This window comes from Grammomys surdaster, unplaced genomic scaffold, assembly GCF_004785775.1.
Source record: "Grammomys surdaster isolate TR1022 unplaced genomic scaffold, NIH_TR_1.0 125996, whole genome shotgun sequence".
In the NCBI taxonomy this organism is placed as follows: Eukaryota; Metazoa; Chordata; class Mammalia; order Rodentia; family Muridae; genus Grammomys; species Grammomys surdaster.
In genome coordinates this window covers 5,453,633-5,468,937 of record NW_021620812.1, presented here as the reverse complement: position 1 = coordinate 5,468,937, position 15,305 = coordinate 5,453,633, and positions in this window count along the sequence as shown.

Below are 15,305 nucleotides of genomic sequence, written 5' to 3'. Positions count from 1 at the left end.
TCCTTTCTTCCTTTCTTCCTTTCTTTTTTTCTTCCTTTCTTCCTTTCTTCCTTTCTTTCTTTCTTTCTTTCTTTCTTTCTTTCTTTCTTTCTTTCTGTCTTTCTTTCTTTCTGTCTTTCTGTCTTTCTTTCTTTCAATTATCCCAATCTAAAGTACCATAAAAAAATTCATATACCATACAAACTTCTTGAACATTTGTCACTGAGTATAATGCTCATGACATTGACTCAGATTGTTTATTAAAGGGCAGATGATTAATTTAGACACATACACATAATATATATGTATATAATACATATATTATGATAACTACTCATAACTACTGAGTCATCTCTCCAATTTGAAGATGATTCATTATTTTTGAAACTCCTTGTAAACATTTATCTAGTCAAATATAATACAGATCTCCATAATAAGATATTTCTGCCTTTTTCAATTCTGTAGGTATAATGTAGTGGAATAGTCACAACAGAATGTTCTAGAATGTTTTAAATTTATAGTAAGTGCTCAATATTTTCTGGATGAAGATCATGTGCACTGTTACAGATGAGACCCTGACTTGTCCTGAGGAATGGTGTTCCATGTGTAGTGACTGTACCCATAAATATGCTCAGAGATATTTCATGTTTTGTTTCTTGCTTTCAATACATACATTTTTCCAAACACTTAGTATTAAAGCAGACTAAGGAACATGTACTTTACCCTTTATTTTATATCAGCCAGGCCAGTCACTGCTATCAAAAAGCTTTTAATCTGTTTTCCATTCAGTTTTGAGCCTATTCATCTTCATTGTTTACCTATACCATTTTAATTAATGTTTTATTTTCTTTTTCTTTTTTATTTGAAGAAGGAAAATGACATTAGCATGACGAAGTCAAGCCAACTGACAAGAGAAAATTGATGGGACATCATAGAATGTTATCTGAATACCTCATTTGATGTTTTGAAACACCAGTCCTTTTTAGTGTATGTGATAAGAATGAATTCTAATATATTCCTTGTGTTCACGTATTCCGTTAAACATTAAGGCTCATCCCTTTGTCCTGTTTTCTATTGAATTCCCTATGCTATTTCAAAGCCCAAACTCCTTTTTTTTTCTACAGGGTCCTTTGTTTGTAGAGACAGACATATTATTAATGCTCAGTAAAAACAACATGAGTGATATTCCAGACTCGAACAGTTAGTGTAGAAATCTGTCAAAATGGCTCACATATTCTCTACAGTCCCTTTTTATATCTACTCTTAAGAGTGACATATCTTGATAACTTCACTGCAGTGACCTTAAGGATAAAATACATGTTACATAAATCTTTGGAGCCCTTAATGCCCTAGACATAGTGCTGTATAAGCTGATAGAATTTGCCAAAAAGATGATGGATGGTGGATGAATATATCACTGTGTTACTAATGTCTGCAAATTTGGGTAGCTTACTTGTTCCATACCTAAGGCTTTACATAATCAAAATACTGTCTATTAGAGTGATCTATTGCTATAATTTATTTTAAGTGTAGAACACAGGATTTCATGTTAATGTAACAGAAACTATTTGGTATATATCCAATATTCCTTACAAAGAAATTGTAGTGGCATTAAAATTTCTTTCAAGGTAACATTTAATAGATTTTTTTTTACCTGGAATCTTATTGATCGAGAATCCAGCATACCACATGATCTTATTTTACTGACACAAAATTTGTAGCTCAGAAAAATAGTAAATAAAGATTAAGAGTGTCATAGGGTTTTTATATTAGAAAATAAAACGAAATTCCACTAATTTTAAGTATAGAAATGCAGGTAGTAACACTTTGATAAATTCAGTTTTCCTCTTTTAGTAAGTTTGTATTCATTAATAATACTTGTCAAATTGTGTTGTGTATGTCTAACATGTTGCAGTATAAAATGTTTATTCCCAGTGTAAAATTTGTCCTGCAGTGATTAAGTATTGGCAGTCAACTACTTCACATACATTATTTGGTGAGCAGCCAAACCATCACAACAGCAGTCAGGTAGGACAGCAAGAGGAAAGTACATCATGGCTTCAATGTATTTGAGGTTTGTAAAATGCATTATTTAATTGGTTTGATTTCAGCAAGACACATGGTTTTAAAACATTTTCATTAATTAAAATATTTTGAATAAATGCATACTGCAGGATGCATCATTTTAAAACATTTTTATTGATTCCAATATTTTTTAAGAAATGCATCATGAATATCTATTATCTGAAAACTCATACTTCACATTTTACATTTGTTTCCAGATCTCAAACATTGTCTGTTGAAATTTGGTCTTTTGCTATCTATTATAATGCTAAATATTGGCTCCCAAGGTCTGGCTAACCCCAAGGATGACAGAATCTGCAGGTACACAAGTGATGCTATGGACTCTTGCTCCCCAGGTTATCCCTGACTGGTGAAGAAAGATGCCTACAACCTATAGTTAAGCATAAGAGAGATAGGTGAGGTTTGAGTTCTGTGGCTTTGATTCTGAGGAGGGCCATGAGGAGAGAGAGAAGATAAATGTCATGGGGGTAGGTGAGTTATGAACACATGGCCATGAGGGCTGGCCAGTTGAAGTTAAGAGCAGCCCATATGTAGCATGGCAAGTGTGATGTTAAGGAAGCAGACATAATAGCATATAGGGTAGATATCTGCCCAGCTCTAGTGCATTAGAGACTTATAATTATAAAAGTTGTATATCTTTTTTCTGGGAACTGAATGATCAAAGGCAGCTAGTCACCCCATTAGTGGTTAAATTTTTACTACAACGACTATCATTTGGTGATTTTTGAAAACCATGATACTTAGTAAATTTAAGTCAGACATGGCTGGTGTGTCTGTAATTCTATCTATAGGTAAATAGATGGGAGGCTCTTGAGAATGCTAAGCCAGGCAGCCAAGCCACAAAACAAATGCCTTTGGTAAGAAGTCTCCTCTCAAGTCAATGAGGTACAGGGTGGTAGTAAGGATGTCCTGCATCCTGTCTGAACTCTGCATGTATACTCATAGGCCACTGCACACAGATACTTGCATGTGATACACACACAACTACATACACACCACACAGAAAAACAGCAATAAATAAATATAAATCAATAAGTAAATAAATAGCAGGTAATTTACTTATGAATAAGCTTAAAGTTAATGCATTATAAAAATCATTGTGTTTTCTAACATTTAATGTTTATCCAAGAAATAGAAAAGCTTGTAGAGTTTCTTACTCATACTTTTTACTAACTGGGATTAGAGTGACACACAGACATTAATTTGGTGGGAAAATGTATTTGGAAGAATAGGGACTAAAAAGTAGGGAGTGAGAAGATTATAACCTATTATATACAAGTATGTAAGTTTCAAACAATATAGAATATAAAGATTAAAAGTTGATTGAAAAAGAGAAAACAAGTGATGTGATACACTTAGCTTTAATTTATATCTAAAAGCACTTTTGGTTTTCCATCATAGTTCTTGGTAACACAGCGATGCATACTGTTCAGTTACTGTTCAGTCATAGCAGCAGCACAAAGCTTTTCAGACCAGCTCCTATCTCTCAACAGTATCAATTTAGGCAGAGCAAATATTCAAAGATGGGCTCTAATCATCTCATCCAGAAAAAGAAAATATGTATTTGTGGAGGTTTTTCTAGATGTCCTGAATAGTTCAAAACCGTGAGGACAGAAAACAAAACATCTACTTAGCATCACAAGAATTAAAGAAGATGAGCAGGTAAGGTATCTGAATTAGCCAGAGCAGAGCAACATTCCAGCCACTGTGTAAGGACTACTAATGACCTCAATATCCTCACAGTCTACTTTACACATTCTCCCCCTTTTCATCAGTTCTTATTGGTTTTTCATTAGTTTTTAAACCATTTTAAAATGATCTTGAAACAACACAGTGGTGTTACACATCTTTGAACCCAGCACAGGGAAAGCAGAGGCAGATGGATCTGTTCAAGGCTAGCCTGGTCTACAGAACAGGTTCCAGTACAGCCAAGGCTACATAGAGAAACTTTGTCTCAAGCAAACAAACAAACAAATAAACAAACAAGTAAAAAGCTACCAAACCAAACAAAACAAAACACAAATCTTGATTACTTTAGTCTTTAATATTTCAGCATTTTAATTAGGTATACCTTGTTAATTTTAATAATAATATTAACAATTTTACTAACCCTGGATACAAGAAATAAATATAATAGCTTCCTTTTAAAATGTTATGGTGTTTTTGAATCATTAATATGTTAGTTTAATATTAAAGTGAATAGATGTTGATACTTCAGCTTTTACTTTATAGAGCTGAGTCGTCTTGACTTGAGAAAGGAAAACGTGTCACATGAAGGAACCCCACAAGTCAGTGAGCCTCATGCCTGCTTCATATGATCTCACAGTGCTGGATGTACAAATGAGAGCACATCACAAGTCGTGATCCTATCAAACAGTATCTGAGAAACAAAAGCTTAACAATAAAAACTGAATAAATCAAAGGACTTTTACTTGAACTCAATATGTGCATTTCTTCACATATAATTAACAAGGCACAGTTGTTTTTGATTTTCAGACTTTAATAGTTCTTCTATTTAGTTATAAATATGCTCTCAGGAATATCTCTCAGCTCATGTTTTAAAAGGAAGAATTCTAGTAAGTTTTTTGAAAATATTGTGAAAACAGCATTAATGATGCTCCCTAAAGAAAAATGAATGACTTAGTTTTCATTCATTACACTAAAAAAAAAATCACAAAAAAAATGTTACCTATTAACACAAATGACACTACAGAAAGCCTAGCTCTCATCTAGAGGATATTAGCTGCTAAGAACAAACCATATGTACATTCATAAATGTATTAAGTATACCCATAAGTCTAATTCAAGCAAAATGATTATAATTACACATTTAGACTTTGGAGCTCTGCTCAGACTTAAAAACTAAGAATTCCAAAAATATGCATATTGTGCCACATCTTTAGAATTTCAGAGTAATTAAAGTCACAGCAAACATCAAGGTTTCCACATGCCCTTTGCATTTAGAATGTCACTTGTTTTCTCAGTTCTGCTTCCCCCTTTCATGGGTTATCAGATAGATATAAATTAATTGTTAGATTATCGATAAGTATAATTCCTTCTGGATTTCACAGTGGGTCAGATGTCAGAATTTACATTGGTATTACTATTCAGCTAGAAAGTTATGCAGCACAGCCTTAGCCATTGCTCTCAAAATGATCATCACATAGCAAAGGCAGCATTAGAAGGGTGTGATGGCTCCTGTTGATCTTTAATATAGTAGGGAGGAATCAGCCTTCCTTGTTGATTCATGTCTAGTGCATCCTTGGTGCTGTTATTTGTTTATTTTTCCAATTAGGTTACAATGTGGACTTAAAGCCATGCAAGTATTAACAAAATGTTTTAAAAATAAACTAATTGTAACTTTTATTCACTAGATATGATTTCCATCTCAGAGACTTACTGACAAATAAGCTCACCCTTTCTAGTTCTTTCTGAACTCTGGTTGGCTAGTTCAACACAGCTGTTCCGGCTCAAACGTACTCTCCAAGCTGACTAATTCAATCTGATTTCTCTTGGCTTCTCAATGACTTGCTCTGCAAAGCCTCAAACTAACTCTGGCAATCTGTTCTTCTGGCTCCGTATTCTGTGGCTTCAATTGCCTCTGCTGACTTGCACAGAACTGCATGAACTCATGAATGAACTCAACCCTACTGCACTGTAATCATTTACTGAACTGACCATCATCTGACAGCACTGATCTCAACTCCATTCAGCTGAACTGACTGCCTCCCCTGTGCTGCTCTTAAAAAGCTTTTCCCCTGAGAGTTGGGTGTATCCTATCTATGACAAATTCTGTCAAATTCTTCTCTGATTCATCACTTTGTCCCTTAATTAGATGTCATTGTTTGGGACTAAAGGTACATACTAAAGAAGTCTATCCAGAGGGATTAAAGGGGTATGACTTGTCTGCATTCTAGCCAGATCACACAGACTTGGAAGGTGTTTGGATGTGATCAGAGCATCCATGTTGGTGGATTAAAATTCCTCTAGAAATAATCCCCAAGAACTTATTTCAAATTAAATGTTCAAGAATGCCAAATGTTGCATTCAGCACTAAAACCATCTGGTCCTGGGCTTTTTTTAGTGGGGAGACTTTTAATGACTGTTGCTATTTCCTGAGGGGTTATGGGACTATTTAGATGGTTTATCTGCTCCTGGTTTAACTTTGGTACCTGGTATCTGTCTAGGAAATTGTCCATTTCATCCAGGTTTTCCAGTTTTGTTGAGTATAGGCCTTTGTAGTAGGATCTGATGATTTTTTGAATTTCTTCAGTTTCTGTCATTATGTCTCCCTTTTCAGTTCTGATTTTATTAATTTAGATACTGTCTCCATGCCCTCTGGTTAATCTGGCTAACGGTTTATCTATCTTGTTGATTTTCTCAAAGAACCAGCTCCTGGTTTTATTGATATTTTGTAATGTTCTTTCTGTTTCTATTTGGTTGATTTCAGCCCTGAGTTTGATTATTTCCTGCATTCTACTCCTCCTGGGTGTATTTGCTTCTTTTTGTTCTAGAGCTTTTAGTTGTACAGTCAAGTTGTTAGTGTGTGCTCTTTCCAATTTCTTTTTGTAGGCACTTAGAGCTATGAGTTTTCCTCTTAGCACTGCCTTCATGGAGTCCCACAAGTTTTGGTATGATGTGTCCTCATTTTCATTGAATTCTAAAAAGTCTTTTATTTCTTTCTTTATTTCTTCCTTGACCAAGTCATCATTGAGTAGAGCGTTGTTCAGTTTCCATGTGCACGTGGGTTTTCCATTGGTTTTGTCATTATTAAAGACCAGTCTTAGTCCTTGGTGATCTGAGAAGATGCAAGGGATTATTTCAATCTTTTTGTATCTGTAGAGGCTTGTTTTATGACCAATTATATGTTCTATTTTGAAGAAGGTACCATGAGGTGCTGAGAAAAAGGTATATTCTTTTGTTTTAGGATGAAATGTTCTTTAGATGTCTGTTAAGTCCATTTGGTTCATAACTTCTGTTAATGTCAAAGTGTCTCGGTTTAGTTTCTGTTTCCATGATCTGTCCATTGCTGAGAGTGGGGTGTTGAAATCCCCCACTATTATTGTGTAAGGTGTAATGTGTGTTTTGAGCTTTAGTAAAGTTTCTTTTATGTATGTAGGTGCCCTTGCATTTGGAGCATAGATGTTCAGAATTGAGAGTTCACCTTGGTAGATTTTTCCTTTGATGAGTATGAAGTGTCCTTCCTTATCTTTTTTTTATTAATTTTGGATGAAAGTCGATTTTATTTGATATTAGAATGGCTACTCCAGCTTGCTTCTTGGGACCATTGGCTTGGAAAATTGTTTTCCACCCTTTTATTCTGAGGTAGTGTCTGTCTTTGTCACTGAGGTGTGTTTCCTGTATGCAGTAATATTCTGGGTCTTGTTTGTGTATCCAGTCTGATAGTCTGCCTCTTTTTATTGGGGAATTGTGACCATTGATGTTAAGAGATATTAAGGAAAAATGATTGTGGCTTCCTGTTATTTTTGTTATTAGAGGTAGAATTATGTTTGTATAGTTATCTTCTTTTGGGGTTGTTGGAAGATTACTTCCTTGCTTTTTCTAGGTTGTAGTTTCCCTCCTTGTGTTGGCATTTTCCATCAATTATCCTTTGAAGTGCTGGGTTTGTGAGAAGATACTGTGCAAATTTGGTTTTGTCACGGAATATCTTGGTACCAATTCTCTTCAAACTATTCCACAAAATAGAAACAGAAGGAACACTACCAGTTCGTTCTATGAAGCTACAATTACACTTATACCCAAACCCCACAAGGAACCAACAAAGAAAGAGAACTTCAGACCAATCTCCCTTATGAACATCGATGCAAAAATACTCAATAAAATTCTAGCAAACCGAATCTAAGACCACATCAAAACAATCATCCATCATGATCAAGTAGGTTTTATCCCAGGAATGCAGAGATGGTTCAATATTCGGAAATCCATCAATGTAATCCACTGTATAAACAAACTTAAAGAAAAAAACCACATGATCATCTCATTAGATGCTGAGAAAGCATTTGACAAAATTCAACATCCCTTCTTGATAAAAGTCTTGGAAAGATCAGGAACTGAAGGCCCCTACCTAAACATAGTAAAAGCAATTTACAGCAAACCAGTAGCCAACATCAAGCTAAATGGAGAGAAACTTGAAGCAATCCCACTAAGATCAGGGACTAGACAAGGCTGCCCACTCTCCCCCTACCTGATCAATATAGTACTGGAAGTCCTAGCCAGAGCAATTAGACAACAAAAAGAAGTCTAAGGGATACAAATAGGAAAGGAAGAAGTCAAAATATCGCTATTTGCAGATGATATGATAGTATACTTAAGTGACCCCCAAACTTCCACCAGAGAACTCCTAAACCAGATAAACAACTTCAGCAAAGTGGCTGGTTATAAAATCAACTCAAACAAATCAGTAGCCTTCCTCTATATGAAAGATAAACAGACTGAAAAAGAAATTATGGAAATGACACCCTTCACAATAGTTGCAAATAATATAAAATACCTCGGTGAGAATCTAACCAAGCAAGTGAAAGACCTGTACGACAAGAACTTCAAGTCTCTGAAGAAAGAAATCGAAGATCTCAGAAGATGGAAAGGTCTCGCATACTCATGGATTGGCAGGATTAATATAATAAAAATGGCCATCTTGCCAAAAGCGATCTACAGATTCAATGCAATCCCCATTAAAACCCCAACTCAATTCTTCACGGAGTTAGAAAAGGAAATTCTCAAATTCATATGGAATAACAAAAAACCCAGGATAGTGAAAACTATTCTCAACAATAAAAGAACTTCAGGGAGGAATCACCTTCCCTGACCTCAAGCTGTACTACAGAGCAATAGTGATAAAAACTATCTGGTATTGGTACAGAGACAGGCAGGAAGATCAATGGAATAGAATTGAAGACCCAGAAATGAACCCACACTCCTATGGTCACTTGATCTTTGACAAAGGAGCTAAAAATGTCCAGTGGAAAAAGGAAATCATTTTCAACAAATGGTGCTGGTTCAACTGGAGGACCACATGTAGAAGAATGAAAATTGATCCATTCTTATCCCCTTGTACAAAGCTCAAGTCTATGGGATGAAGGACCTCCACATAAAACCAGAAACACTGAAACTAATAGAAGAGAAGGTGGGGAAGAGCCTCGAATACTTGGGCACAGGGGAAAAGTTCCTGAACAGAACTCCAATGGCATATGCTCTAAGATCAAGAAATGACAAATGGGACTTCATAAAATTGCAAAGTTTCTGTAAGACAAAGGACACTGTCAATTGGACAAAACGACAACCAACAAATTGGGAAAAGATCTTTACCAATCCTTCATCTGATAGAGGGCTAATATCCAATATATACAAAGAACTCAAGAAATTAGACTCCAGACAACCAAATTACCCTATTAAAAAATGGGGTATAGAGCTTAACAAAGAATTTTCAATGGAAGAAACTCGAATGGCCGAGAAGCACCTAAAGAAATGTTCAATGTCCTTAGTCATCAGGGAAATGCAAATCAAAACAACTCTGAGATTCCATCTCACACCAGTCAGAATGGCTAAGATTAAGAACTCAGGTGATAGTAGATGCTTGTGAGGGTGTGGAGAAAGAGGAACACTCTTCCATTGTTGGTGGGACTGCAAGATGGTGCAACCACTTTGGAAATCAGTGTGGCGGTTCCTCAGAAAATTGGACATAGCATTACCCGAGGATCCAGCTGTACCACTCCTAGGCATATACCCAGAAGATGCTCGAACATATAACAAGGACATATGCTCAACTATGTTCATAGCAGCCTTATTTATAATAGCCAGGCGCTGGAAAGAACCCAGATGTCCTTCAACTGAGGAATGGATTCAAAAAATGTGGTATATTTACACAATGGAGTATTACTCAGCTATTAAAAACAATGAATTCGAGAGGTTCCTAGGTAAATGGATGGAACTAGAAATTATCATCCTGAGTGAGGTAAGCCAATCACAAAAGAACACACATGGTATTCACTCACTGATTATTGGATATTAGCCCAGAACCTTGAAATGCCCAAGATTCAACTCACAGGCCACATGAAGCTCATGAAGAAGGAAGACCAAGTAGGGGTGATTTGGTCCTCCTTAGAAGGAGCAACAAAATCCTCAAGGGAGCAAATATGGAGACAAAGTGAGGGACAGAAACTGAAGGAGGGGCCGTCTCAAGACCACTCCACCTGAGTATCTATCCCATGTGCAATCACCAAAGGTAGATACTGATGTGGAAGTCAGGAAGTGCATGCTGATAAGAGCTTGATATGGATGTCTCCTCAGAGGTCTTCAAGAGTCTGACATATTCAGAGGCAGATGCTCACAACTAGCCATTGAACTGATCATGGGGTTCTCAATGGAGGAGTTAGAGTGAAGACTGAAGGAGGTGAAAGGATTTGAGGCACCATGAGGAGAGCAACAATACCAACCAACCACAGCTCCCAGGGTCTAAAACACCAGCCTGGGAGCACTTAGGGAGGGATCCAGGGCTTTAGCTGAATATGTAAGAGTGGAGGGCCCTGCTGGGCATAGGTGGAAGAAGAGAACCTTGACCTCATGAAGGCTGGATGGCCCAGGGGGTGGGAATTTTGAGGGTGGGGAGGTGGGAGTGGGGGGGTAGATAGAGGTTACATCCACAGAGAAGAAGGAGGAGGGGTGAGGGGATTGGGGGTTTGGTGAGTGGGGGATGGGGTAAGGGGACAACATATGATGTAATAAAACATCCAATAAAAAATTTAAAAAAAGAATGCCAAATTTTTGTTGATGACAAAAAGTAGAAATTGAGTATTTAAATCATTCTTGAAAAAATGAAAAATGTAAACTCACTAAACACGGTACCTCACCTTCACTGTATAAAACTGAAGACTTTGAAAACACTAAAACCAAGCAATTATATTCTGCTGTTTGTACCACATATCAGTGTGTATGAGCAGACACCAGACTGTTACATTAGCAATGGCATAAAATTGAAAGAAAAATTTCCAAATCTCATTCATAATTTAATAAATAGTTTTTTCATAGCACATACTTATTGTAACCACAAAATGTAGAAATAAAAACATTAACTGTAGACAATTGTTATAAAATGGACATAAATACTGATTAATATTTAAAGGAGATAGATAATCAAAGGGTTTCCCACATGAGCATAGATCTGTCTGTGTCCAAAAGGTAGCTGGAGCTCTGTCTGTGGGGTGATAGATTTGGGTCTTATTGTGGTTTTCAAGTTCCAGCTACATCCCCAGAATGAAGTCTTCACTTTATAGCTGATAATTAATTGCTACCTTTTTGTTAGACTTCATTACAGAATTCACCCTCACACAGCAAACTTGGGTTAGGAGTTTATACCACTTTATTGTCTTATGGTTTTATTGCAGTTAAGACACACCAGAACCAATGCAAATCTTATAGTGGAAAATACTTAATTGGGGATGGCTTACAGTTTTAGAGGTTTAGTCCATTATTGCCATAGTGGAAAGTATGGCACCATATAGGCCAACATGGTACTGGAGACAGAGCTGAGAGTTGTACATCTTGATCCACGGGCAACAAGGAGAGACTGTGTGCCATACTGAGTGTAGCTTGATCATAGATGACCTCACAGCCTATCCCCACAGTGATGTATTTCTTCCAACAAGACCATACCTACTCCAACAAGATGACACCTCCTAAAAGGGCTTCCCCATAAGGTTCAAGCAGTCAAAGACAGGAATCTATGGAGGACATACCTATTCAAATCACCACATTTATATTACTGTTACAGGGTCTGTGTTACTCACAGACCAATGATGTTAGACCAATGAATCACACATAGACACACACACACACATACACAAATACATATACATACATATACACATAAACTATATAGTTATATATATAATTATATATAGTAATGTATATATAATTATATATGTGATTTACATGTTATATATAATATATAACTATACATGTGTTTTTTATATATATATATATATCACACATATGTGTGTGTGTGTGTGTTAGACCACAATATATATCTGTGCACACATATATATGCTTATTACACATATATGCAAGTTCTAAGTTCTATAACTACAGAAAAATCTTAAATCATCTGTGGTGGAGAGCAGTCATTGCAACAGAGGTGTTATCATCAAAAGTAGGAAAGTAGGCCTAAAGTATCTTCTCTCATTCTTGACTATAATTTGCCCATTTATCAAACACCTCAGAGACACGGACTGGAGAAAAGTTAGATGAAATACCTACAACTATGTAAAGAAAAAGAATGCAAAACTCATGTAGTTTGTGGGAACAAAGAATTTCATTAGGAAACAGTAAGGAATGAGCAATGAAAGGGTAAAGAAACACCCTTCGGAGTTGGAGTACATGCTGTGTACACTCAAGAGGACCCTGGTGAAGTTCAACCAATGGAAATTAGTTTTAAAAGTTAAACAAACTGGTTTGTGGATTCAGCTTATTTGGCAGACTGTTTTCCTTAGGCTCAGTTCCACTACTGCATGGCATAGACAGGTACACCCATAATCCAAACACTTAAGAAATAAAGCCAGGAAGATTGTTCAAGTCAATACCTCTGCAGAAGTTAAGAGAGAAACTCAGACTCACAGGGACTAGATCCTCCATTTTACTAAATGAGCCCTGTGGTTAAGCTCAGATTATTGGGCTTGGTACCATTAGCCACTAAGTCATCTCACAAATACATACTTTTAAAAATAAAATAGTTCAACATGTCCGATACTGTCACACTCAGAGGTCAGAAGGAAACATTACAGCAGTATTTGTCAACAATCTAACCCTTCTGGAAAATGCCAGTACGCTGTTGTGTTTCTCAAAGGGTGTATGAGGTAGAGTGTGCCACTGAGAGAGAAAGCTCAGAAATTCTAGGTGCTCAGCGATGACAACAGTTTCTACTGATATTTACTAATGTTAGAGGACAATAGCCAGCCAGGGAAAGAATCAAGCTGAAGAACAAAATGCAAAGTTTGTAGTGCTAGTAGTATTTGAAATCTGTGTCTGACTGTTATGGCTTCTACATGTTTGTGAAAATTTAGAGCTTGAGAAAACCTTATATGCATGTCTAAGGTTTGGGAACAAAAACGTAAATACAAATTGGCAATGTCCTAAGCTGAGAATAATAGTAAACGTCCTTAGATTACATACTATAGAGCCCTATGCTATGAAGTGTGAGGACAAATTCTGACCAACAGACACCCAAAGGACTTTGAGGATGAACAGACACTTTATTCTTTCTCCGCAGGTTATAATGAACAACTCTGGTTATGTTAACCTTTCTGTAGTAAGAACTGACTCACCTTTTAATATTTTGATTTCTGTGTTCCCTCTGGTGGATGCATGGTTTCCATCCACGTTGACATAACCTTTAACACCATTTCAGTCCCGTGTGTCCTCTCCAATTGCTACACCATCACTGAATGAAATGCCATGCATGTGCTTTTCACATATCTTTGGAGTTACAGTGTTTACAATGCGTTCACGAGCCTATGTTGCTTGATAAGTAGTTCAGGCATTCAGCCTGCTTTCCCCTCTCAGGCTGGAATGACGCATATGAGAATTGAGCTACAGATGCTCATAGCACACAGCCAGCAATAGTTGTCAATACTCTCACAATAGTTGGGTAATATTCATAAACTACCCAGATCTTTCCTTAATCATTATCTACCATTAGCCCATAACCATCACAGCTGTATGTCCTACTGACGCCTTGGCAGTAACCACTACTTTACCAACAGTAACATCCTTACACTCATCTCAACAAACATGGCCGCCATCAGGTATAACCTACTTCAAGACTGCTAGAACTACATCCAAATCTTCCATCATCTCCCTACATCCTCATGGTTAAGACCAGCACAAACATCACTACCACTATAACATCCCAGCCACCTCACCAACACGTACTTCATGGGTCAAAAATGCCAAAATCTCACCAATTTTCAGACACTAGATTTAGTGTGCTCAGACAACAAAAGTATTTGCTGGAATGAATAGTTTATTTATTTATTAGCTTCATTCTAGTGTAAAGGAAGAACAGGCTAACTCCCACAGCTCAAGAAACTACTGTCCCGGGGAGTGTCAGATTCCTGTGGGGAATGAGAATGTAAAAGATACACTTTCCATGAAGTACTTAGAAAAAACAACATAAAGCCTGTAACTGGAAGCAAGTATCTGGGTTACTTGGTATGGAGATTTCTTATTCTGTCATCATGTTCGCCTTTTTCCAGTCATATGATTCTATGTATATGCTAATACAGTTTGAGAATACAATGGGAGGTGCCTGAGTGAGGAGTTCTCTTCTAGATTGCACAGAAATGTATTTTTTTTTTTTTGGCCACAATTGTTAGATAAACCCATAAGGGAGGAGAAGATAATATCCTATGACATCACTCTCAATTGGTATTTCTGAGAGAATTTCACAGGATGCCTGAGAAATACCACAAGCCTGGGTACAGTGAAAGTCACAAAAAACGAAACCTGTATTGTGCATAAAATGACATGATATTTACGTGAATTTCCACATAGAAGCAAATTTAATAATAAACCTTCAGAGAAAGAGGACACTCACCCTCTGTTTGGCAAAATGAGAAAAGAATGGTTATAAGGATTTTAAACATCTTCTGATTTCACGAATACTTCAAAATTCTAGAAATCGATGTTAAAAAAATCTCTTAGACAATGCAATGTATATGTATTTACTATAGCCATTAATTCATTATTTTAAATTACAGATTTGACAAATAGTAGGATTTAACAAATTAAAAATATAGTATATGGTCAAGTAGTCTCATACGGAGTATTTATTCCAGAGGAAAATCAGACATGTGTCCTCACAAAAATCTAACATGAAGCTTATATATCATTTCATCCTTTAATGACCTCATATGAAGGAAACTTACAAAAAAAGTTCATTTTCTTACAAATGTACTTATAAAATACAGAAACATAACAGCCAAAAATGTCTCTCTGGGTGTGTACCCATAGAAGACAGCAGGCAGTACACTCCAGGGTTCTTGATATTCTTCCTTGTCTGTGAGGTCTGTGGTTGAATGGAATGGTGTATAAAAATGTCAGCCTACCTGCCTTCAGATTCCTGCTAGACTTCCTTCCCAGACTTCCTTCAGTGAAAGACTAAACTGGAAACATAACTCAAATACTTCTTTCCTCTCCACTCAAATTGTTTTGACCAGGCTATCTTAACA